Consider the following 24,839-nt stretch of genomic DNA (forward strand, 5'->3'; position numbering starts at 1 on the left):
CATGTTATACAAGACCAGGTGTATATGTCTTCCTGGTAGCAGACACAAAAAGCTCACTAGCCTATAGGGCAACATGTATGTACGTTATATAAAGGAAGTCAAGCCATAGGCAATCCCACAGGCCACAGGGGGTATATCGAAGGTAAAAACTACCTCAAATTTACTTATCAGGAACAAGACTTCCAGGAGAATTCGTAAAATCATTTGTTAAAATTGTATTAACAAAAGCCATAAACAAGTGATATAAGGAAGAAAATAATTTATAATGGAAAATCAATAAGGAGGAAGAAGAAATCAAGTTAAAAATAGATAAAAAATAGAAGAAAATGGGAGGCAGGAGGAAAAAAGGATAGGGCAGGGGGAAACGATAAATGCATCAGAGCTTCCCATGTGCTCCCTTCCTAGTTAGGAGCCTTATAGAGAAGGGAATTTTTCAGAGAGAAGCGATGTATGGACATATTGGATCCATGGAGACCACATGGTAAGAAATTTCATGCGGCTGTCCATGAATTTACTAGCAGGATTTTCACAGATAAAGAACAAATCTATACTTTGCTTAACTTCACTATGGAAACAAAGGAACTTTGAAAGGCTACATTCACCTTTTGAAAAAAAATGAATGCACTTTTTTTGCAGGTTGAAAGAAATGTGAATTTATTTATTTTTTCAGGAGCCTGCAGAGCTTTGCACCAGCGCTCCCCATTACCCTTGTAGTTTGAGAGGTACAAGTAGCTGCCCGCAATGGCTGACAGTACTTGTAGTCTATCCATTCACAGGAAATGGTCAATGAATGACACAGCCATGTGGGCGGATCCCCACACCGCCGCACTGTTTTCAAATTGTGAAAGCAGGTGCGGGGAGAGGATCCCTCACCCACTGTCACAGGGAGAGAGGAAGAGGGTGCAGATACTGGAACATGTTACATGTTCCACCCTAAAAACAGGTGGAACATGTGACATGTTTCAAAAGATGAATTTACCCTTTAACTGCACTTTGGAGTGGATCAAATGCCTATACAAAAGCAAACGTTAAGTAAACTTAACATTAGTGCAAACAGAAGTTTTCAAAAAGTAAACAGATTGACTAGAACAAATAAAATTAGGAACTTTGATTTCCTGTAAATTCCATATCTTGGAGTACAGTACACAGGAACTTTTATTTCTAGACCATGGGTTTTATTCTGCTATCTTCAGGCGAATAGACACTGGTAAAGCAGCCCATAGATAATGAAATTTTCTTTTCTTCCACCATGGGTGGAAATCGATAGATGGATCGACTATAGTACAACCAGCCTGCCCATAGATGGGTCGAATCTCTGCTGCTCCCTGCTGAACTGGCAAGGATTCATCCATCTATGGCCAGCTTTAACTCTTTTACGGTCAGCCGTTTTTTTGCACACATTTAAAAAATAATTTTAGGCCTGAAGATTACTTAAAACCTCCAAAACATTATATATTTTCTGAAACCAGAAACTTTAGAGAATAAAATAGTGTTAGTTCCAATTTTTTATGAAACAAGATAATGCCGCAAAGGTGCAGGAAACCCAAGTTACAGTAAACAACACACTAAAGTTAATCCTAGGGTACACAAACGCAAACAAATTATCCAACATTTGGTCAATTATAAGAGATGAGGGTGCACCAAGTAAATAGATACCCAACATATCAAACCCTAAATTTGTGGGCCCGTGAAATGGCAAGAAACTTAATTACCCTATATTTTCTATAGGCGACACTTTAAAAGCCTCCATTAGGTCATCAGTTTAGTGTTACGGAGGAGGTCTAATGCCGAGTACCAAAACGAAACAATTAATCCTGCGTGTGGATGTGATAGACCAGGGTAAATCGACAGGGTCCCCTATGAATCCACATCCAGGGATATTGAGGCCTTGCTGCCCTCCTACGACCAAGGAAGTCCAGCAATACTGCAAAAAAAAAAAAAAAAATGAAAGAAAAAAAAAATATAGAAAAGCAAGAAAATATGCTATACTGGCCAGGGAAACTGACATGGGGGCCACAAAGTAACATCAAACATGTTGCTTTCTGGGTCAGCAACAAGGAGGGGACACACATCTGTTCTCCTTCCCCTCCAACCGCCAGCACCTGCTAACAAGTCCCAGGCCCGCAGATGGGCAAGCGGAGCCCAGGATACACGGTGAAGGTGCACACAGGTGAGTGGGATGGGGAAAACCGGTTACCGGGGATGTGTGGAAGCAATTCGGCAGCAGCGCAGCCACCCATATGCATCCACTTGACAGGCAGGGGTCTGCTTTTCAGATTTACACATTGCAGCCACCAGAAATGTGTGTAAACCCCCCCCCCCATTCTCAGGTTCGTATGGACCTGGCAGTGAAATTAAGCATTTCCGTGAATGCCCCTTAGAGTATCTGTATAATCCAATCCACTTCATGAGGCTCCCATTTTGTCAGCAAGCACTAAGGAGATTACAGAGGAAAGAGAAGGTACCTATGCCACCATGTACTGTACTCCAAGACATGGAATTTACAGACAAGTCAAAATTTCTATTATCTTAACCTTACAGTACAGAACAAAGAAACTTTATTCTTAGACCATGGGACGCTCCATAGAAATAAATCAAGGGGTGGGTAACAAATGCCAAAATGACCAAAACAAGCCCAGAGAAAACAAAATGGGTCAACAGATCCTAAAAAACAGTTGACAGCAGAAGCACATTGCAGCCAAAGTACGCATCAGGCAGAGACCCAACCAGACACCTGGCAAAAAAACATTTTGAAAATTGAAATAAGAGGATCATTTGGGTGCCCAGCAATCTGTGAAAAAAGAAGGTTCTTGTAGCTAAAACTGACAAAAAAACAGACATCTCCAGTAGAATGGGCCCACGTAGGGAAAGAAGAACTCCAGAGAGCACAAGAACTAGAAAAATAAGCCAGGTAAAAGAGAAGCAATGAGTCCTATAGAGAGACCATCCTGTGAAGGAAATGAGGAAGAATCCATTTTCAAACATGATGTGGCAAGTAGTCATAGATGACAATTTTCATGCCAACCATAAGGTGAATCACGATTTTGTAAACTTACCATCAAGGCAGTACATAGGGAGTGAGAAGGACACTCCCATAAAGGTTGTACAAACCTCAGGGAAACAAAAGTAGCTAGATTCCAGGAGATTTTGTCCTCATGTAGCATAGGAAAAAAGGGCTCTTAGTAGTAGGGCACTACAGCTGTATGGGTCCACAGGCACATTCAAGCTATGTTTCATAAAGAAATCTTTTATTGGGGTGACGTCCAGGATTTGAAGGTGAGGGCTCTGCTTAGGCAGGAGCACCTAATAGTGTCCCAGAGAGATACAGAAGGTTGCAACACATGACAAGGATGAGCAACTTTCCAACAGAGGGTGCACAGATGTGCACAATACAAGGTGTTAAAAAAAGATACACCAGGCCAAATCAAGACCTTCACAAAACCTAGGACTAGGTATTTGGCATTTCCAAACCAAGGAAGCTGTAGAACAAGAAATGTAAAATCCCTGGAATGAGATTTCCTATCATTAGAATATGTGATAACTATGCCAGATAATAGATTTGTAAAGTATGGGGATATGTATATTAAGATATGCATGTACCCTTTAGGGAGGAACACCAACAAAAGGTTGGAATGTGTTTCAATGGTGATCAACCATGAATGAGAGCTGCTGGTTGATCTCTGGGAAAATTGTGTAGAGCAGCTATGCAGCTGAGGGGGTTTTTTAAGAGAGCTAGGCAAGTGCTGGGGCATCTACAGATGGCACATGAATGGAAAACAGATGTTTAAAGGGAGTATTTGACAAAAAAAAAAAAACGGAAAGTTGCAATCCTTATCAGTACTGAGCCAATGAACGTAGTTGACCACAAGAAAAAAACTAAAAACGAACAAAAAAAACCAACTTTTTTTTGAGGCATCAACAGCAAAATGGCTTCTCAGTTCATAAGCCAAGCAAACATATAGTTAGGTCCATATATATTTGGACACAGGCACAATTTTTTAGATTTTTTCAGGTACTTACCAAAACATATTCAAGCTATAGTTAAATAATGGATATGGGCTGAAAGTGCACACTCTCCGATTTAATTTGAGGGTATGTACATCCAAACTGAAGGAAGGGTTTAGGAATTACAGCTCTTAAGAGTAGCCAACCTCTCTTTTTCAAGTGACCAAAAGTAATTGGACAATTGAATATAAATCATATAAAATGTTCATTTGTAATATTTCGATGAGAATCCTTTACTGGCAATGACTGCCTGAAGTCTGGAACCCATGGACATTACCAAAGACTGGGTTTCCTCCTTTCTGATGCTTTGCCAGGCTCTCACTGCACCTGTCTTCAGGTGTTTGTGGGTCTTTCTACCTTTAGTTTTGCCTTTAGCAAGTGAAAAGCATGCTCAATTGGGTTTAGATCAGGCGATTGACTTGATCATTGTCCATCTGTACTGTAAGGTACAGTCCAATCAACTTTGCTGCATTTGGCTGAATCTGGGCTGACAGTATCTCTCTAAACACTGCAGAATTCATCGGGCTGCGTCTGTCTTCTGTCACATCATCAATAAACACCAATGAGCCAGTGCCACTGGAAGCCATGCATGCCCATGCCATCACACTGCCTCCACCATGTTTTACAGATGACGTTGTGTGCTTTGGATCATGAGCTGTTCCAAGTCTTCTCCACACTTTTTTCTTCCCGTCATTCTGGTACAGATTAATCTTCATTTCATCCATCCAAAGAATGCTTTTCCAGAACTGGTCTGGCTTTTTTAGATTTTTTTTGCCAAAGTCTAATCTGGCTTTTCTATCCTTCAGGCTTATGAATGGTTTGCACCTTGTGGTGAACCCTCTGTATTTGCTCTCGTGAAGTCTTCTCTTGATTGTAGACTTTGACAATGATACGCCCACCTCCTGGGCAGTGTCCTTCACTTGTCTGGATGTTGTGAATGGGTTTTTCTTTACCATAGAGAGGATGCTGCGATCATTCACCACTGTTGTCTTCCATGGACGTCCATGCCTTTTTATGTTGCTGAGCTCACCAGTGCATTCTTCTTTCCTCAGAATGTACCAAACTGTTGATTTGGCCACTCCTAATATTGCTGAGATCTCTCTGATGGGTTTGTTTCATTTTTGAAGCCTTACAATGGCCTGTTTCACTTGCATGGACAGCTACTTTGAACACATGATGTAGGCTCACAGCAATAGATTCCAAAAGCAAACACCGCACTTAGAATCAACTCCAGACCTTTTACGTGCTTAATTGATGAAGAAATAACGAAGGAGTAGCCTACACCTGGCCATGAAACAGCCTTTGATTCAATTGTGCAATTACTTTTGGTCCCTTGAAAAGGGGGGAATGCCTACTCTTATTATTATTATAATACAGTATTTATAAAGCGCCAATAGTTCACTCAGCGCTGTACATTACAAAGGGGGACAGAACATGTGACAGAACAACAACAATACAATGCAAAACATGAGGGGATCGAGGGCCCTGCTCTTTTAAGCTTACAATCTAGGAGGGAGGGGATAGTGGCACAGGAGGAGATAGCTGTGGGGGATGGGGTGGTAGGAAGAGTGGAGGAGGTTGGAAAGTTAGCAGGGCTTCCCTGAAGAGGTGGATTTTCAGATTGCGCCTAAAGGAGAGGAGAGTAGGTGATAATCTGATGGGTTGGGGCAGGGAGTTCCAGAGGATGGGTGACACCCTGGAGAAGTCCTGGAGGCGGGCATGGGAGGAGGAGACCAGGGAACTAGAGAGAAGGAGGCCTTGTGAGGAGCGGAGTGTGCGTGCTGGGTGGTACTTGGATATTAGGTCAGTGATGTACTCTTAAGAGCTGTAATTGCTAAAACCTTCCTTTTAATTCAGATATACACACCCTAAAATTAAACCTGAGTGTGCACTTTCACCCCATATCCATTATATAACTATAGCTTCAATATGTTTTGGTAAATACCGGAAAAAACTAAAATTGTGCCCGTGTCCAAATATATTTGGACCTAAGTTTGCAAGCCTTGTACAAGTAGAAAGGAGGGTCATAAGCTCTGACGATGTGTGAAACGGGGGCCAAATAATGGAGTTAACATCCACACTTAATAAGAAGCCGTATACCTGTGATCATGAGAAAAATTTAGGTATTAGCTGTCTTGAAGAGTATGCCATCATATTCTGTAAGGGCTTCTCCCTTAAGGGCAACTAGAGAGGTGCCAATGAGAGCATGTTGTTGAATATAGAGGTCAGCCAAAGATTGAAGTCATGCCAAAAGACACCTAAATAAGAATGCCAGCATTCAACCTAGACATGATAAAATCTCTAAGATGGCATATATTTGCAGGTCTAGAGAAAAAGAGGCAGAGACCTACTGTAGCTACTGCCATAGATATAGAGGCAGGTTAAAAGTCGGTCAACACCATAAACAAGTTACTGCAGTCATTTTGAAATATGGTTTTTGGGACATGACAGGACATGCATCCCTAGATGGACAAGAGTCCCTATGTAAAATCTGAAAGTCCTTTTACTTCTTCCCAAAGAAATTGCCATCCCCTATGACCATGAGGCTGCTAGTAGGTAGGGGTAAAATTAATGCTCTTGTGAGGCAGCAGAAAGGAAGCAAATGATTTTGTAAAAAGGATTCAGGAGACAGCAATGGAGGTTCTTTTGTGTACCTCTTTAAAAAGATAAAGTGAAAGAAAAAACCTTGATGTCGTTGTACTAAAGCTGCCCATAAATGGATTGAAATTCAGCCAGGTCAGCAGGGATGCACGGATTTTGATCTATTGCCATTTCTGCTCTACAGAAGTCGATTGAATAAGACTGTTGGAAAACATCTGTTGATCAGCTGCTTGCGACCAATAAGCTGCAGCCACTGATAAGTGAATTCTGACAACAGAGGAGTCTGGCTGACAATAAAATGAGACTGTGAGAATGATTCTTTCATCAACCTTGCATGTGTGGTTAGGGGAATCAAATGGTTCTTTAAAAATTTTTTATCAATCATCTATAGCCAGCCTAACTGAAAGCCATGTTAGTGGGCATTCTAGCACTGCAGGAGTGTAGAAAGCTTCTGAGTAGGTCCAGTGAACTTAGAAATTTTATCACACACAAATAGACTTGCAGTAGAAGATGATGCCTGGAGGGGGCAAACAGTACTTAGTCTTATGGCACAAAACAAATAAGTCAAAAAGGAGTTGTAAGTGTGGATAGTGGGGTCGGAACCACCTTCCCGTGTATTCCTCAAGGGAGTTTCCAAAGAGGCGCTTGTCTTCAAAAGGGAATGCACAAATGGCACTGTTAACGAGCAGGGTGAACAGGAAAAGTCATAAAAGTCTGTGCATTTGCAGAAAAAGTAAGGACATTCTGAGAGTGGATGAATCACATTCTCCCATGGCATTTATGCAGAACAATAGGGCTGGCAAAAGCTGTAATCTTGCAGAGAGAATAAGACTGTCTATATAATGAGACAGTTTATGACTGAGCTCTTCAACCCAGTTTTTCCATAGTTTGGATAATGGAAAAAGTGGCAATAGCCAGCTGCAAGGCTGGACCTGCCTCGACAAAAAAATAACTTTGAAAAAAAGAGGCCCCAAACACTTACTGACTGAACTGGATTTACTTCAAGAGTGGCTGGATCCACAGAGGGAATTTCCTATGCCATAGGGTACAAAACAACAAAACTGCCAGGAGGGGTGAATAAACTCTTAAAGTCAGGCCAATCATTATACAAAGCCCAAATGGCTTGATCAAGAATAAGGTAAGGCTTTCCAGATTTTGCCTTCAATTTGTGCCTAATGGGGTATGTGAAGACTGAACAGAACTAGATGTATATTTCCAGAGAATAGTACGCACTGCTTCAAAGAACCTACTGTAGTCAGCTTATTCCAAGAAAGCAAATAATTTACAAAGAAGGGGCAAACAATATTTTTCAGCTGGTGAAACTCACTGTTTCCAGAAGTGGCAACAGGCTTTGTAGTAAATCAGACAGAAACAAAAAACTCTACTCTAGGTCAGACAGACCACGTGTTGCACATCTGTTGGCGATCTCAAAACAGGGGGATGGAGCAGTAACAGGCAACTACTATCAAGTTTAGAGGGAGATTCCTCAGGGATTGCAGCAGAAAAACACAGCTTACTGTCCAATGTGCTCCTACTCTCATGTGCCTGTAAACCATGTCTAGGTGAGGATCTTCCCCTGCAGGGAGCATGAGGAATAGATGTGGACTGAATGGGTTCAACATGTTTGGATGAAAGAATCACAATAAACCAGACGCTAACAGAGTTCCTGTGGTTGTGTTCATCTTGTGTCTTTGGTGGACTAAGGCTGCCAGAAGCGCAGTTAGGAACCTTATGAGCACATCACAAGTTAGAAAAGAACGTCTAGTAATGAGATGGAATAAAGAACTCCATGTAGTGTTATAACTTAGCTACCAACTAAGCCGAAGCAAGATATAAATAGCTATGGAAAAAACAATAGAAGTGTACATTATCCCGTAACATTTACCCTCAAATTGCTTTTCTGCTTAGTGCTGCAGTGTATCTTGTAGTATATACATTGGTATATCCTACAAGAAATGCATAGCAAGGAAGCAGTATACAAGAGTACAGGGAAACCCCAGCTTACCTAGTACACTTCGCTGGTCCTACTTAGGGTCCAGGCTTTGCCCATCATGGTGGGTATACCCCAGAAAGGGTCTTCAGGGTCTGGGTGCAATAGGAATTGATCATGGCCCTGGACCTGTATAACACCCTGCAACTAACTCACTCCTTGCACCAAACACAGGATTATGTGCCCGAAGCAAACATCACAGGCCAGCCCCCCTACTGCAAGGCCAGACTACCGTTTCCAAGATGTATATCGAGGGTAACTGACCTGGAAATTATGAGCCATAAGGCAACTAGCAGTCACATCTCAACAGAAGTGTCAGATTAACCAGCTGCCGCACGGCCTTTAGCCAGATGGCGGCCGGGCGAACAGCTCGTCCCTCCGGGTGGACGCCATATGGTGTCCTTTCCAGAACACGCATTGCGCATGCCCGCAGGGCCGCGCTGTGGGGAGATCTGTCACCGGCCGTGTACTTCGGATGACAGATCTGTCTACCGGCCCCCTTGCCAGTACCATGTGACCTGCTGTGACCAATCACAGCAGGTCACATGACAGCTGTATACAATGGATGGCTTCCTTTCATGCCATCCATTGTATACAAGTGTGTCTAGCTGTGAAAGGTCACAGCGATCACCTGCACAAGCTGGGTCAATCATAGCCGAGCTGTGTCATGTGATAAGCCGTGGCCAAATCACAAAAAAAAAAAACCTAAATGAATCGATTTCATTCAGGTAAATGCTTGCTTATAGCAAAGTAATTCTTTGCTATAAGCAAATTGTGTAAAAAAAAAAAAAATACCAATAACTTCCCCAAAGTAGTACAATGTTACTATGGTAACATTATACTACTTTGGACATAGTGCAATCTGAAAAAAAAAAAATCTTCAAAAAAAAGAAAAACAATGAAATAAAATATTAAAAAATTAAAAAAAAAATTAAATTTTTTTTCCGTACTGTCACCAGTGTCCCTGATCACCGCCATGCCAGTTATATGACGACACTGTACTGCACTGGTGACAGTATGTAAAAAAAAAAAAAAATAGCAAAAATTATTTTTTTTAATTTCTTCATTTTCCAAAAAATGACAAAAAAATTAGAACTTCAAAAAACTCTCCATGCCTGTTATGAAATACGTCGGACTGTCTACGTTGCAAAAAGAGGTCATTTGGGGGATATCTGTACTGTTCTGACATTCTTGAACCTCAAGAAATTAGATTGGCTGTCAGTACTTCAGGACTGATCAATTTTCAGATGTATCCCATAGTTTGTGAATGCTATAACTTTCCTACAGTCTAAATAATAAATACCAATTTGGGTTAATTTCACCAAAGAAATGTAGCAGAATACATCTTGGCCTAAATTTATGAAGAACAATTATTTATTTAATTACAAATATATTAAATTTTTATAAACAGAAACAAAGAAAAACGTGGGGTTTTTTTTCAAAATTTTGGGTCTGTTTTTGTTAATTTAGCAAAAAATAAAAACCCCAGAGGTGATTAAATACCACCAAAAGAAAGCTCTAGTTGTGCGAAGAAAACAATAAAATTTTAGTTTGGGTACAATGTTGTATGAAAGCGCAATTGTCATTCAAAGTGTGACAATGCTGCAACCTGAAGAATGGCCTGGGCAGGAAGGGGGTAAAAGTGCCCTGTATGGAAGTGGTTAAGTCGAGAAAAAAGTGAAATGGTTATAAAAAAAATGCTGAGATCCCTGACTATTTACAGTGCTGTGAAAAGTATTTTTTTTTTTTTTTGCATATGTGTCACACTTAAATGATTCAGATCATCAAACAAATTATTATACAAAGATAACCAGAGTAAATAAAAAATGCAGTTTTAAATTATGATTTCATTTATGTGGAAAAGAAGTGGGCGCACAACCCTACCCTCCCACATCTGCTGTGTCCGCTGGACACAGAAGAATGAGAATCCCGGTAATAGGGACCTGGTGATCATGTGATCGCTATACGATCACATGATCACGACAACAAAGCTTTTATGAAGCAATCTGATTCATAAAAGGTTTGCTTCTGGAGAGCTGTAATTGGTCCACAGCTCTCACATGACACATGGGGCCAAACACAGCACCCTGTACCAGATGACCAGCGCACTATTATATTGAACAGTCATGAACTTAACACATTGAAGACCGTTCAAAGCAATCTTTGCATTGCAGAGCTATGATCTCCATTGCTCATACAATGCAAAGTGTAAAAAAAAAAAAAACAAAACAAAAAAAAAACTCCCTGATCAACCCCCCCAGAGTAGTACAATGTTACTATGGTAATGTTGCATTGCTCTGATGAAAGTATTTAAAAAAAATAGTAAAAATAAAAGGTTTTTTAAATTTTTTTCTAAACTACTTGCCACCTGCCCACCAAAAATGTGCGGGCAAGCAGCAGTTCTGGGCAAAGCGACGTAATCTTACGTCGCTTTCTATTTCTGGATGTGCGTGCACCCCCACTGCCCCCCCATGCCCATCCAGGAAAACACGGCACTGAATAAAAGCACTACATTTTACACGCACACGTTAGATTAGCACATTTAACTCTTTGATTGCCACTATTAACCCTTTGATCGCCCAGTCACCCAGCCAGTGTCATTAGTACAGTGTTCGTATACAGAATATTTCACTGATCACTGTATTGCTGCCACTAGTGTTTAGCCCCTCCGTTGTTTTTCAGGTAAGATTTGTGTGAATTGATTGTGGACCAAAGCAAACAATACATCGCCGCCCACCCAAATTCAGCTCTTGCCAGACAATTCACATGGAAATCTATTACATATTCAGAATTTAAAACTTTTTTGGGCCTAACCCTCAACATGGGCATTTCAAAAAAGAATGCATTGTGGTCATATTGGTCCACAGACCCAATTCCTCATACGCCCATGTTCTCTGATGTTACATGTATGCCCAAAATGGACCAGCAACATACTGGTACGTTGCTGGATGTTGTGTGGTTATACCGGGATGATGCCTGCAGCTACAGACATCCTCCAGGTATCGTTTTTTTTTCAGCTGGTGTTCGGCTTTCATGTAAAAATAATTCTAGCCACTAATTAGCAGCTGGTTTGCTTTCACAAGAAGTGGGAAGGGACTCCCCCACCACTCCCAAGGTTTTTTTGGGCTCTCCAGTCCCACCGGGGAACCCAAAAATGCAGCCAGCAGTTCTGCTGTCTGACAATAGAGCTGATCAGAGACTGGAATGCCTCCAATCATCTCTATGGTCTAAGAGACTGGAAGCTACAAGCATTTCACCATTTCTGTTTCTCTGGATATAAACAACACCATTTTAAAATTGGGAAAGCATCGGATTACACCAATCTCGGTGTGATCCGATGCTTTAAGGGCAAAGGAGAGCTGTAGAGTCTAATAGGCCCCAGATTTCTCAGAAAAGAATACCTGTCACTACCTATTGCAATCACAGGGGATATTTTCATTCCCTGTGATAACAATAAAAGTGATCAGGAAAAAAAATATTTAAAAAAGGTACAGTATAAAAATAATTTTAAAAAATCTAAATTAAAATTCTAAAAAGTGTATTTTTTTACAAACAAATTGCATTTGAAAAAACACTGCGCAAATACTGTGTGACATGAAAAATTTCAACACCCACTGTTTTATTCTGTAGGGCCTAAAAAAAATATATAATGTTTGGGGGGTTCAAAGTACTTTTCTAGCAAAAAACTTTTTCAAGTAAACAAAAAGTGTCACAAAAGGCTTGTTCAAGTGGTTAGAAAAGTGGGTGATGTCTGGCATAAGCTTCTAATGTTGGCCCTGAAATGCCAGGATCGTAGAAGCACCCCCCAGAACAACCCCTTTTTTTGGAAAGTAGACACTCCAAAGTATTTGCTAAGGGGCATGGTGAGTATTTTGCAGGTGTCATTTGTTGCCACAAGTTTTTGGAAAACGAAGAAAGAAAACGAAAATTTTTATTTTATTCTTTTTCAAAACCCTGTGATAAAAATATCTACAAAATAAATATTCACAAAAATTTTCAAAAAAAGGGGTCATTTGGGGGGGGGGGGGGGGTTGTACTATCCCAGCATTTTAGGACCTCCGAAACTGGTAGGTAGTGAGGACGTGATATGAGAAAATATGCCCTTTGAAAGCCTGGAGGTGGCCATTGGATTTTGGGGGCATGTATGTGGCTAGCCTGACAAAAGTCTCTCACATGTGGTATCCCCATACTCAGGAGTAGCACAGTGTGTTTCGAGTTGTTATTCCAAATATACCCATGGCATGCGTGAGCAATATATCATAAACCTGACAACTTTGCAGGAAAAAAAAAATGTTTTGCCATTTTCCAAAAATTTATGGCAAAAAATAAAATGTTCCATGGACATAACATTCCTTGGGGTGTATACTTTCCAAAAAAGGGATAACTTGGGGTTTTTTGTACTGCCCTGGCATTTTAGCACCTCAAGAAATGATAGGCAGTCAGAAAGTAAAAGCTGCATAAATTCCAATATACACATACATATATACACACACATATATATATATATATATATATATATATACACACATATATACACACACACATACATATATACACACATACACACACACCATAGTTTGTAGATGCTATAACTTTCGCACAAACCAATTAATATACATGTATTGGGATTTTTTTTTTTAAAAGACATGTAGCAGGATACATTTTGGCCTAAATGTATGACTAACTTTGAGTTTACTATATATTTTTTTTATAGCCAAAACTAAAAAATATAGTTTTTTTTCAAAATTTATGGTCTTTTTTTGTTTATATCACAAAAAAAAAAAAAAACTCATTGGTGACCAAATACCACCAAAAGAAAGCTCTATTTGTGTGAAGAAAAAGGATATCAATTTTGTTGGGTACAGCATTGCATGACCTCACAATTACCAGTTGAAATAGCGCAGTGCAAATAAGCAAAAAATGGCCTGGTCATTAGGGGGGTTAATCTTCCGGAGGGCAAGTAGTTAAAGTCAGTGTTCATAAGAAATAGACTGGGCAAAAATAGCATCCATTTCAAAGTGAAAGCCACTGCTGATCAAAAAGAACACAAAAAAACGCCAAAGACTTTTGGTCAAGTATGCTGTGGACAGATGAGACAAAAGTTTAACTTGTTTTAGAAGGTGTACGTCCCATTACATCTGGCGTAAAACTAACACAGCATTTCATAAAAAGAACATCATACCAACAGTCAAACATGGTGGTGGTAGTGTGATGGTCTGGGGCTGCTTTGCAGCTTCAGGACCTGGACGACTGACTTGCCATCATTGATGGAACCATGAATTCTGCATTCTACCATTCTGAAGGAGAAAGTCCGGCCATCAGTTTGTGACCTCAAGCACACTTGGGTTATGCAGCCGGACAATGATCTGAAACAGACCAGCAAGTCCACCTCTGAATGGCTCAAAAAAACAAAAATTAAGGTTTTGGAGTGGCCTAGTCAAAGTCTGGACTTAAACCTGACTGAAATACTGTATGACCTCAAACAGGCCGTGCATGCTTGAAAAACCTCCATTGTGGCTGAATTAAAACAATTCTGCAAGAGTGGGCAAAAATTCCTCCATAGCGATGTGAAAGACTCATTGCCAGTTATAGCAAACGTTTGATTGCAGTTGTTGCTGTTAAAAGTGGCACAATCAGCAATTTGGTTTACTTTTTTACAATTACTTTTTCACATAGGGCCAAGCAGCTTTGGATAGCTTTTTTACATTAATAAATTAACCACTTGCCCTCTAGAGGATTTACCCCCCTTAATGACCAGGCATCTTTTTGCTACTCGGTGCTGCACTAATTCAACTAATAATTCCACAGTCATGAAATGCTGTACCCAAACAAAATTTATGTCCTTTTTTTCACACAAATAGAGCTTTCTTTTGGTGGTATTTGATCAGCTGTGTGCTTTTTATTTTTCGCGCTATAAACAAAAAAAAGACTAAAAATTTTGAAGAAAAACTATTTTTGGCTATAAAAAATATATAGTAAACGTAAAGTTAGTTATAAATTTAGACCAAAATGTATTCTGCTACATGTTTTTGAAAAAAAAATCCCAATAAGTGTATATTGATTGCTTTGTGTGAAAGTTATAGCGTCTACAAAATATGGTATAGACACTGAAATTTACGCCATTTTTTTTGCTATACAGTGCTGCACTAGTTTGACAATTGCGCGGTCATGCAATACGGTACATAAAATGAAATGTATGTCTTTTTTTTCACACAAATAGAGCTTTCTTTTGGTGGTATTTTATCACCTGTGCACTTTTTATTTTTGGCGCTATAAAAAAAAAAAAGTTTTGAGAAAAAAACTTTAAAAAAAAGATATTTTCTCATTTCTTTCATAAAAAATATCCAAAAAAACTAAAATTTCATCATAAATTTAGGCCAAAATGTATTTTGCTACATGTTTTTGGTTAAAAAAATCCCAGTAAGTGTATATTTATTGCTTTGTGGGAAATTTATAGCATCTACAAATTATGGAATAGATAATGGAATTTACACAGCTTTCTGACCGCCCATCACATTTCATGAGGTGCTAAAACACCAGGATAGTACAAACACCCCCAAATGACCCCTTTTCAGAAAGTAGACACCCTAAGCTATCTGCTGAGAGGCATATTGAGTCCATGGAAGATTTTTTTTTTCCACAAGTTTCTGGAAAATGACAAAAACTTTTTTTTTTTACAAAGTTATTTAAATGATGTATATCTCACACAAGCCATGGGTATATGTGGAATTACACCCCAAAATACATTCTGCTACTTTTATCGAGTATGGGGGTACCACATGTATGAGACTTTTTGGGAGCCTAGCCACACACAGGAGCCTGAAATCCAATGACCACTATCAGGATAGCACCAAACCCCCCACAAATTACCCCTTTTTGGAAAGTAGACAGCCCAAGGAATTTAAAAAGAGTCTTGGTGAGTATTTTTCAGATCTTATTTTTTCTCAAAAGGTTTAGAAATATAAAAAAAAGAAAAGAAAAAATGTTTTTGTTTTATTCCTTCAATTTTCAAAAACTTGTGGCAACAAACGAGATCTGCAAAATACTCACCATGCTTCTGAACAAATTCCTTGGGGTGTCTACTTTTCAAAAAGTGGTCATTTGGGGGGGGGGGGTTGGTGCCATCTTGGCATTTCAGGGCCTCTGAAACTGTGATAGGTAGTCAGGAAGTGTAATGAGGAAATAAAGTCTTTTAAAAGCCTGATGGTGCTTATTGGATTTTGGGGTCCTGTACTTGGCTAGACTGCCAAAACGTCTGTCACATGTGGTACCCCCATATACGGGAGAAGTAGCAGAATGTATTTTGGGGAGTAATTCCACATATACCCATGGCATGTGTGAGCAATAAATCATTTGACAATTTTGTGTAAAAAAAAAAAAAAATTTTTGTTTGTCATTTTCCAAAGACTTGTGGTAAAAAAATAAATTCTTCTATTGATATAACAGGCCTCTCATCAAAAAGTTTGGGGTGTCTACTTTCCAAAAAAGGGGTCGTTTTCGGGGGTGGGGGCATTTTATGTCCAGCATTAGAAGTTTATGCAACACATCACTCACTCTTCTAACCACCTGAAGACCCAGTCTTTTCTGACACTTTTTGTTCACATGAAAAAAAAAATCAGTATTTTTTGCAAGGAAATTAATTTAAACCCAAAACATTATATATTTTTTTTAAAGCAAACACCCTAGTGAATAAAATGGGTGCTGCAATTTTTTATGTGACATAGAAATCGCGCAGCAATTTTTCAAACGCAAGCTTTAAAAAAAAAAAAAAAAAAAAAAAAAAAAAAAACACTTTTTTTACTTTTAAACGCACAAAAACACAAATTATCGGCCAATTATTTGGTAAAATATAATAGATGATGGTATGTGTGCCGAGTAAATAGATACCAAACATGACATAAAACTCTGCATGCCCTGTGCAATGGCGACAAACTGCATACGTTTTTAATATCCATAGGCAACGTTTTAAAAGCCTTTATAAGCTACTATTTTAGATTTACAGAGGTCTAGTGTTAGAATTACTGTCCTTGATCTGACGTTCGTGGCGATACCTCACATGTATGGTGCAACCGCTGTTTCCATACTGGCACAGGGTTAACACTCATGAACGCAGATACACGCGAACGCGCGGGGGAGCGGGTACTTTTTTTTTTTTAAGTTTTTTTTTTTATTATTATTTATACACTGTCCTCTTAATTTTTTTTTTTTTTAGCACTTTTAATGATATCACAGGGAATGCAAATATTCCCTATAACTTCAATGGGCATTGTCATATATTCTTTTTTGAGAAATCTGGGTTCTATTACTCTCTAGATATCTCCTCTGCCCTTACATTATCTAATCAAACCAAGATCGGTGTGATCAGATGCTTTCCCAATTTACAAATGGCACGGTTTATATCCTATGAAACTGAAGTGATGAAATGCTTATAGTTTCCGATTTCTTAGGCTATAGAGATGATTAGCACCATCCTGGTCTCCAATCAGCTCTATGGTCAGCTGCCAGAAACACCAGCTGAATTCTCAGGTCGCCCCAATGGCACGGGACTGCCCCAGACGGCCGTGGTGGAGGGGGGCATTGTCTCCCGCTGCTTGTAAAAGCAATCTTGCAGCTAATTAGCCACTAGGATTGCTTTTACATGAAAGCCGATCGCCAGCTGAAAAAAAACGATACCAGGATAATGCCTGCAGCTGTAGGCATCACCCTGGTATAACAAAAGTCCAGTAATGTACCAGTACCTCGGTTTATGAATTTAATTCAATCTGCAGGACATTTTGTATAGCGAAACATTTGTAAACCAAAACACTGTTTCCCATAGGAATGCATTGAAAACCAAATGAATCCATTCCGAAGGTCAGAAAAACAGTAAACGCTACTAAAATACTACACGAGTGTGTTAATGCTTCAGCTGTCAGCGGGGTTTGCCACTGACAGCTGAATGTAAAAGAATTGCTGTCAATTAAAAAAAATATGTTTTTAATTGCCGGAAATTCTTTTACACTCAGCTGTCAGGTGCCAGTTTTTAAATATAATTACGTTTTTTTTTCCTTCACTATACAGTAGTTCAGAAATTAATCCGTCACTTTCCCCCTCCAGCTAAAAGAGAGAAAGTTTCTTTTAGTTTATTTCCCCAAGTTAAAAGAAACAAGGTTTCCTTTCAGTTTCTTAAAAGATACAAAGTATCCTTTAGCTCTGGGGAAAGTGATAGCTAATGTGAGCTATAGTGGGGAAAAAAAAACCCGACGGCAATTGCATTTAAAAATCAGCACTGATATACATTTTGTATTGTGAAAAAAATTAGTACAAAATTCGTAAACCAAGGCATTATTTTCAATGAATTTTCATTCGTAAACCAAAAATTACGTTAACAGAGGCATTTGTTGATCCCGCTAATGCTGCATTTTTGGGGACGCTATACTAATGTGAATGCTGGTATAGTGCTGATCTGATCAAAGATATTTATCCTTTCAGACACCAGCAATGGAGGTTTATTGTGTATGAGCGTCTTCCTGGCAATCGAGGGGTTAAATGTGATGACTGTTATACTGACCGGCAACCTGACACTATCTGGGAGGGGAGTGAAAACCACGGGAGCGCAAAGCACATATATATATGTGTGTGTGATTTTGCGCACCTGTGCCGCCCTGTAGCAGTATTTATGCTATAGGGCGGTCAGGAGGCAGTTACAGAAGCGATTTGTGTTATGGCGCTGCGTCACTTTGACAATTGCGTGGTCATGCAACGCTGCACCAAAATGAAATTTACAGCCTTTTTTTCACCATGAATTGGGCTTTCTTTTGGTGGTATTTGATCGCCTGTGCGTTATGTATTGCACTAAAAAAAAAAAACAATATTTTAGATTTTTTGCTATAAAACACGTTCAGTAAAAAAAATTTAAAAATCAAATTTCATCATAAATTTATGCCAAAATTTATTCTGCGACATGTCTCTGCTAAAAAAAAATCCTAATACGTGTAAATTAATTGGCTCAAGTAAACGTTATAGCATTTACAAATGGCTGTATAGATACTGGATTTTTTTTGTATACTAATAATAGCAGCGATCTGCGACTTATGGCGGCAATCAGTGACTTACGGCGGGACTGCGGCAGACATTCTGACACTGGGGGGAACTGACTTTGGGTCACTGACATCCCCAGTGACACCAATACAGTGATCAGTGCAAAAAAAAAAAAGAAACACTGACACTGTACTAATGGCACTGGGGAGGAAGGGGTTAACATTTTTAGGCAAAGGGTTAACTGTGTGAGGGGAATGTTTTACTAGTGGGCGAGGGGTGTATTCTTCACTGTTGCGTGCTGTCCCGGAAAGCTAAGCTCTGCTCTCCGGAACAGTGTTCTGGAAATTGAAAGGGAGCAGTGCTCTGTCTCAGTGTTTGCCGGCAATCGAAGGGACCCGGCGGGTAATCACCGGTCAGGACCCGGTGATTGATGATCGATGCCATGGGTAGGGCCGTAGCACGTGCCCCCTACCATGTAAACAGGATGACATTTATAAATGTGATCCTGCCTACAGGGGCCGCTTTGAAACAGTAAATGTACTGTGGGTGGTCCCCTAGTGGTTAAATCATTTAAAAACTGCATTTTGTATTCACTTGAGTTATCTTTTTGTAATACTAAAATTTGTTTGATGATATTCATCATTTAAGTGTGATGAATATGCAAAAGAAATCAGGAAGGGGGCAAATACATTTTTTCATAGCACTGTATTATGGCATTTAATACTACACCCTGTTCCAAATTATTATGCAAATTCTATTTAACCTTAGTCTTGTGTTAGGGTCGGCACCGACCCATTTTTAGGTTTTAAATGCATAAAATAACCATATAAATTTGTTTATTGCATCAAGGCTTTATGACTTTGTCAGGAACCTCTATTTCAACAAAATAAAAAAAAAAATTGTTTTCACTAAATTATAAAATGCTCAAGTTAAAATTATGACCTTTGTGTTGTTAGGGTCGGTTTCGACCCAGTTATAAAAATAAGATTATAAAGCAATAATTAGAGCCAAAACTGATATCATAAGTTCACTGTCAACCAGCACACTGACAGCCAGCTCCTCTCCCAATCATGTGAGCTTTAGGAGATTCTCATTTTGCCTTGTTTTCCAGTATACCTGCACAAAAACAAAACAAAGACGGGCATGTCCAGACATGTGAGGCAAATTCAGTATAGAATTGGTGACTTGCAGAGTGCACATCTCCAATTTGTAGCATGCAAAAATGAGAAGATTTTCATTGAGCCAAGTTCTGGATAATATTTTTGGTAAAAATGAGGGAGAGGACGCAGAGGAGCATAGTGATTTGGATGAGCAGGTTTCTGAGGAGGAAGACAATGTGGAGTATCATCCAGAAGACACAGACACATCTGATGAGGAGGCCACCGGTGCTGAAGCTGCTCCCGCTGAAATATTGAAGTCCAAAAAAGGTAAGATCTGTTCGAGCTCAGTACCTCCTGATGTACATGGCAGGGCAGCTGCTGCAAATGTCATCAAAATGACCCCTGGAATTACAAGGTTTGCTGTGATGAGAGTCAGTGACATCATGACATGTTTTGAGCTATTTATGCCATTGTCACTAAAAAGAGTCATCATTGCTATGACAAACCTTGAAGGAAAAAAAGTCCATGGCAGCATGTGGAAAGACATTGATGAGGAATACCTGGATGCCTATATTGGTGTTCTTCTTCTTGCTGGAGTGTACAGATCCTGTAATGAGGCCACTGAGAGTCTGTGGGACGCATCAACAGGCAGAAATATTTTCCGGGCAACAATGTCACTTCAGACCTTTCAAATGATATCAAGAGTCCTCAGATTTGACAACAGAGATACCAGAGCAAGATCTGACAAGCTTGCCCCATCAGGGATGTCTGGGAGAGATGGGTGCAGCTCCTTACACTGATGTTCAACCCTGGGCCAGAGGTGACAGCGGATGAATGTTTTGTCCCTTTCCGAGGAAAATGCCCCTTCCGGAAATACATACCCTGTAAGCCAGAAAAATACGGCATAAAAATCTGGGCAGCCTGTGATGCAAAAACCAGCTATGCCTGGAATCTACAGATTTACACAGGCAAAGGTGCAAGTGGCATCCCTGAGAAAAACCAAGGAAAACGTGTGGTCCTCAATATGACTACTGGACTGCAGGGTCACAATATCATTTGTGACAATTTTTTTTACCAGCTATGACCTTGGACAAGAACTTCTCAGGAGGAAACTTACCATGGTGGGCACAGTGAAGAAAAATAAACCTGAGCTGCCTGCTGAAATCTTGCAGGTGAAGGACAGGGCTGCACTGTCCACAAAGTTTGCTTTTACAGACACCACCACTGTTGTCTCATAAACGGAATGTAAGACTTATGTCTCCTCTTCACAAAGATGCAGCTGTGTCATCAGGAAGTGACAAAAAGCCCACAATTATCTTCGACTAGAACAAAAACAAAGGAGGAGTGGACAACCTGGACAAGCTGACTGCCACCTACACTTGCCAGCGAATGACCAGGAGATGGCCAATGGTTGTATTTTACAACATCCTTGATGTGTCTGCATATAATGCATTTGTGTTGTGGACCCACAATCACCAAGGATGGAACTCAACCAAAAAAAAACAAGCAGAGAATGTTTCTTGAGGAGCTGGGAAATTCCCTTGTCAAGCCACACATTGAGCGAAGCCACAACCACAACCCCACTCAGGCCACCTGATTCTAAAAGAAAGAGGTGTCAGGTCTGCCCAAGCAGTAAGGATAGAAAGACAAATGTACTGTGCTTCAACTGCAACAAATATCTCTGCAAAGAACACACTAAAAGTGTCACTTTTTGCCACACATGCATCTAAACACACACACACATACATGTTCTTGCACACAGACTTTTACTCTGATTTTGTTTTTTTTTTACTGTTGGAACAAGTAATTGATTTCTATTGGTTTGATTTGCTTGATTGGTTGTTTGTTTGACCTTGCAAATCTATATTTTGTTATATTTATGTTATATATAAATATATATTCTGTTTTTCATTTTGTGTTTGTACTAAAGTTCTATTGCTGAAAAAAAGACTTTTTTGCCTTTTTGAAGTAAATATATATATATATATATATATATATATATATATATATATATATGTCGAAATTGACCCGTAACACCATAGATGTTACTATAGTTAATAATATTAAAATGAAAAAATAAACAAAACAAATTTATTTCAGAGATGTGTTCTAAATCCCTTCCGTAATAGTCAGGTGACATAACAACCTTTTATTTATTTATATGATTCTCTTGAGGTTCATTTTACATTGTTTTTAATTGAAATCGAGGGGTATACTGACAAAAAAAAGGCCCAGGGGCCCACACCAAAAATATTAAAAGCAATATTTTCATGTATAAGGAAGCCTAACAAGGTAACCAAGAGATGAGAAAAATTGGATGATAGATAATTGTTTTTAGTGTATTTTACAGTTGATTTAAGACACGCGTCAAAACCAACCCGTTAACATAAGAGATGGTAACAGGAAACTAACACAAGAGGAAGGTTAATGCAGGCCATAGATGGGTCGAAAATCGGCCGATTTTTCGGCCAAAAATAAAATCGGCCGATTTTCGGATCGTTAGTGGGCTATTTGGTCGCCCATTTTTCGGTATTTTGGCCGGGTTTTTTTATCGGTAAAGTTGGAAAAAAAATTGGCCGATTTTGCCAATCGGCCGATTTTCGCGGCACTAATGGGCAAATCGGCCGATTTTTTACAGATAAAAATGAGCAGTGACCTGCAAGAGGAAGACAAAAAGAAGAAAAAGAAGAAGAGGAAGAAGAAGAGGATGATGATGATGAAGAAGAAGAGGATGATGATGAAGATGAAGAAGAAGTAGAAGAAGAGGATGATGAAGATGAAGAAGTAGAAGAAGAAGAAGAGGATGATGATGAAGAGAAGAAGTAGAAGAAGAAGAAGAGGATGATGATGAAGAGAAGAAGAAGAAGAGGATGATGATGAAGAAGAAGAGGATGATGATGATGATGAAGAAGAAGAAGAGGATGATGATGATGAAGAAGTAGAAGAAGAGGATGATGACGAAGAAGTAGAAGAGGATGATGATGAAGAAGAAGAGGATGATGATGATGAAGAAAAAGAAGAAGAAGAGGATGATGAAGAAGAAGAGGATGATGGTGAAGAAAAATAATAAGAAGAGGATGATGACGAAGAAGAAGTAGAAGAAGAAGAGGAGGAGGATGATGACGAAGAAGAAGAGGATGATGGTGAAGAAAAATAATAAGAAGAAGAGGATGATGACGAAGAAGTAGAAGAAGAGGAGGATGATGATGAAGAAGAGGAAGAAGAAGTAGAAGAAGAGGAAGATGAAGAAGAAGAAGAGGAAGATGATGAAGAAGAGGAAGAAGTAGAAGAAGATGAGGATGGTGATGATGAAGTAGAAGATGAGGATGGTGATGATGAAGTAGATGAGGAGGATGATGATGAAGAAGAGGAGGATGATGATGAAGAAGAAGAAGAGGAGGAGGAGGAGGAGGAGGATGATGAAGAGGAGGAGGATGATGAAGAGGATGATGATGATGAAGAAGAAGAAGGATGATGAAGAAGGAGAAGAAGGATGATGATGATGATGATGAAGAAGAAGGATGATGATGAAGAAGAAGAGGATGATGATGATGAAGAAGAAGAGGATGATGATGAAGAAGGAGAAGAAGAAGAAGGATGAAAATAAGAGGAATTCCAGTCCGGCAAAAAGTGTCCCTGCAGAGAGCTCTGCTATTTCTTTGACAGTTCTTTGACATTCTTTCCTTGACATTTACAGAGGTTGCAACATTGTATCTATTTGTTTCCGAATAAAAACATCTGTATCCTAAATGGATACAAATAGATACATTGTTGCAACCTCTGTAAATGTCAAGGAACTGTCAAAGAACTGTCAACGAAATAGCAGAGCTCTCTGCAGGGACACTTTTTGCCGGCTGTAGACGGGATGAAAATCGGCCGATTTTTTTTACCATTGGTGGTAACGTCGGCCGCTTGAACGACCGATTTTTCGTTTTTTAAAAGAAAAATCGGCAGTTTTTCTCCCCGTCTATGGCCTGCATAAGTGTCACAAAGATGAAATATTTTGATTTTCAGTGTAACTCATGGATGGCATTGTGTCTCAGGGCTCTTTTGATCACTGAAAACAATCTCGGACACCTGTGATAATTAGATTGGCAGGTGAGCCCAATTTAAGGAAAAACTACTAAAGACGGGTGTCCACATTATTAAGCAGAGCACCATTTTCAAGCAATATGGGGAAGAAAAAGGATCTCTCTGCTGCAGAAAAGAGTGAAATCGTTCAATGCCTTGGACTAGGTATGAAAACATTAGATATTTCACGAAAACTTGATCATCGCACTATTAAGAGATTTGTGGCTAATTCAGAGCACAGACGGGTTTGTACAGATAAAGGCACATTGAGGAAGATTTCTGCCAGATCCATGCATCGGATCAAGAGAGTAGCCGCTAAAATACCATTACATAGCAGCAAACAGATATTTGAAGCTGCTGGTGCCTCTGGAGTCCCACGGACATCAAGGTGTAGAGTCCTCCAGAGTCTTGCAACTGTGCATAAACCTTATATTCGGCCACCACTAACCAATGCTGACAAGCAGAAACAGCTGCATTGGGCTAACAGTCCTGTTCACTGATGAGTGCCGTGCAACCCTGGATGGTCCAGATGGATGGAGTAGTGGATGGTTGGTGGACGGCCACCCTGTTCCAACAAGGCTGCGACGTCAGCAAGGTGGTGGTGGAGTCATGTTTTGGGCAGGAATCATAGGAACAGAGCTGCTCTGCCCCTTTAGGGTCCCTGAAGGTGTAAAGATTACCTCTGCAAAGTATGTGGAGTTTATGACTGACCACTTTCTTCCCTGGTACAGAAGGAAAAACTATGCTTTCCGTAATAAAATCATCTTCATACATGACAATGCACCATCTCATGCTGCAAAGAATACCTCTGCATCAATGGCTGCTATGGGGATAAAAGGAGAGAAAGTCATGGTGTGTCCTCCATCCTCCCCTGACCTCAATCCTATTGAGAACCTTTGGAGCATCCTCAAGAAAAAGATCTATGAGGGTGGGAGGCAGTTTACATCCAAACAGCAGCTCTGAGAGGCTATTCTGACATCTTGCAAACAAATTCAAGCAGAAACTGTCCAAAAACTCACAAGTTCAATAGATGCAATACTTGTGAAGCTAAA

At 39.7% G+C, this 24,839-nt stretch overlaps 1 protein-coding gene across 1 annotated transcript in view; it reads right to left on the minus strand.

Moving 5' to 3' along the window:
* The window catches only part of CENPT (centromere protein T), a gene marked incomplete at its 3' end in the record, with an annotated part of 281,323 nt that overhangs the window by 83,561 nt on the left and 172,923 nt on the right, over positions 1–24,839 (minus strand). The gene's annotated exons all lie outside the window — the stretch shown is intronic.

This window comes from Staurois parvus, unplaced genomic scaffold (assembly GCF_062004578.1).
Source record: "Staurois parvus isolate SC_StPar_1 unplaced genomic scaffold, SC_StPar_1.0 ptg000594l, whole genome shotgun sequence".
Classification (NCBI taxonomy): Eukaryota; Metazoa; Chordata; class Amphibia; order Anura; family Ranidae; genus Staurois; species Staurois parvus.